The following is a 2,895-nucleotide window of genomic DNA, read 5'->3' as shown; positions in this document are numbered from 1 at the left end:
TCAGGTCTTTGGGGGGGCATCTCTGACCCCATTTCTTTTTACCACAATGGTTCCTGCTACAATGTCATAGGCTGTTCGATTATGTTGAAAAAACAGCAGTGTGATAAAAGCAGGGAAAAAAGAAGCAATCAAAAAATTCTTGATCAAAGCTCGTATAGTGGACGTTGTAATGCTAACATTTGAAAAAGGAATCACTAAAACACGACTTAGTGCAATAAGCACTAATGTATCACGTGTCACAACTCGAAGCCCCACCAAGAGCTTCCCTGGGGTAGCTCCACCTGCTCCCCAAATGAAAATTATCTCATAAAAACAAACTAATAATCTGTATATAAGAGCCACAACCATCATTTTCAGCAAGTCTTCCATTGATGTGTCCTCATCTATTTCTTCCATTATATAATGCATAGCAAACTTAGAGATATCTTTTATCCCACTGAGGTGCATAATGCTTAAGACAATGGTTGCTTTTACAAAGAAGATAATAAAGAAATCCACCATCCTTGCCACCCGTGGCCCAAGGATGGAATAACATATTCTTTGCCTGCCGGTTGCCCGGTCTCACTCGGGCTTCGGGAAGGGGCTGCAGATCCTACCTTTGTCACTGGAGTGGCCCGGATTGACGCCTGCACATGAGGAACCCAGGGTCCCAGGCACGTGACTGTAGCAGGGGTGCTGATACCAGCAGCTGCCCCCGGGTCAGGCCCCCGCGGCCCTGGGGCTCAGGAAGTAGAAGGGGTTGTAATAGCCCAGCCGCGGGGATGGCGGCGCCGCGGCCTGGGGGACGGCAGTGCCTCCAAAGAGAAGCTCTGCCGGGACGGTTGGGGGCTACAGCAGTCGGGGAGTGTAGCGGGGCCACTGCGCCAGGTGAGGTAGCCGCAGCAGGACTGCCACAGTCACTCGTGCACTCGCCAGGAGCACCCAAGGGCGCTCAGCCGCGCCGGCCTCTCCCACGGCGCCGCAGCTTCCGACACTTCAAGCAGCCTACCTGCTCCTGCAGCCCCGCAAGGGAGCCCGAGGTCGCCTCCCGGCTCCTCCTGAGCCCACGGGGTGGCTCCGACCCATCAGCGGCGGTGGCCCTGGGGGCCGGCGCGGGGGCATGGGATGGCGGCAGGAGGGCCCCTCAGGGAAGGGACGGGCTCCTGGTCCCCTCCGCCCTCGTCATGCCCCAGAGGACAGCCTCGGACTTCCTTGGGCCCCTCTGCCATCATCGCCTCAGCAGCACCCTCCGTGGTACCCGTCACTGCTCTGTCTTTATACACCTTTTTTTAAAAAAATCTCTTCCAATTCACAATTGCTTCAAAGAGAATAAAATACTTAGGAATCCAACTTACAAGGGACGTGAAGGACCTCTTCAAGGAGAACTACAAACCACTGCTCAAGGAAATAAAAGAGGATACAAACAAATGGAAGAACATTCCATGCTCATGAGTAGGAAGAATCAATATCATGAAAATGGCCATACTGCCCAAGGTAATTTATAGATTCAATGCCATCCCCATCAAGCTACCAATGACTTTCTTCACAGAATTGGAAAAAACTACTTTAAAGTTCATATGGAACCAAAAAAGAGCCCGCATTGCCAAATCAATCCTAAGCCAAAAGAACAAAGCTGGAGGCATCACACTACCTGACTTCAAACTATACTACAAGGCTACAGTAACCAAAACAGCATGGTACTGGTACCAAAACAGAGATATAGACCAAGGGAACAGAACAGAGCCCTCAGAAATAATGCCGCATATCTACAACCATCTGATCTTTGACGAACCTGACAAAAACAAGAAATGGGGAAAGGATTCCCTATTTAATAAATGGTGCTGGGAAAACTGGTTAGCCATGTGTAGAAAGCTGAAACTGGATCCCTTCCTTACACTTTATACAAAAATTAATTCAAGATGGATTAAAGACTTAAATGTTAGACCTGAAACCATCAAAACCCTAGAAGAAAACCTACGCAATACCATTCAGGACATAGGCATGGGCAAGGACTTCATGTCTAAAACACCAAAAGCAATGGCAACAAAAGCCAAAATTGACAAATGGGATCTAATTAAACTAAAGAGCTTCTGCACAGCAAAAAAACTACCATCAGAGTGAACAGGCAACCTACAGAATGGGAGAAAATTTTTGCAATCTACTCATCTGACAAAGGGCTAATATCCAGAATCTACAATGAACTCAAACAAATTTACAAGAAAAAAAAACCCATCAACAATTGGGTGAAAGGATATGAACAGACACTTCTCAAAAGAAGACATTTATGCAGCCAAAAGACACATGAGAAAATGCTCATCATCACTGGCCATCAGAGAAATGCAAATCAAAACCACAACGAGATACCATCTCACACCAGTTAGAATGGCGATCATTAAAAAGTCAGGAAACAACAGATGCTGGAGAGGACGTGGAGAAATAGGAACACTTTTACACTGTTGATGGGACTGTAAACTAGTTCAACCATTGTGGAAGTCAGTGTGGTGATTCCTCAGGGATCTAGAACTAGAAATACCATTTGACCTAGCCATCCCATTACTGGGTATATACCCAAAGGATTACAAATCATGCTGCTATAAAGACACATGCACAGGTATGTTTATTGCAGCACTATTCACAATAGCAAAGACTTGGAACCAACCCAAATGTCCAACAATGACAGACTGGATTAAGAAAATGTGGCACATATACACCATGGAATACTATGCCGCCATAAAAAAGGATGAGTTCATGTCCTTTGTAGGGACATGGATGAAGCTGGAAACCATCATTCTCGGCAAACTATCACAAGGACAAAAAACCAAACACCGCATGTTCTCACTCATAAGTGGGAATTGAACAATGAGAACACATGGACACTGGAAGAGGAACATCACACACCGGGGCCTGTTGTGGGGT

General features: G+C 46.6%; 1 pseudogene; it reads right to left on the bottom strand.

The window, feature by feature from the left end:
• On the bottom strand, positions 1 to 1,208 carry LOC100613896 (protein FAM8A1-like; annotated as a pseudogene).
• Between the last annotated feature and the right edge of the window lie 1,687 nt (positions 1,209 to 2,895).

This window comes from Pan troglodytes, chromosome 13 (assembly GCF_028858775.2).
Source record: "Pan troglodytes isolate AG18354 chromosome 13, NHGRI_mPanTro3-v2.0_pri, whole genome shotgun sequence".
NCBI lineage: Eukaryota > Metazoa > Chordata > Mammalia > Primates > Hominidae > Pan > Pan troglodytes.
The sequence above is the reverse complement of the archived record's forward strand: the minus strand, read 5'-3'. Positions and strand labels throughout refer to the sequence as shown.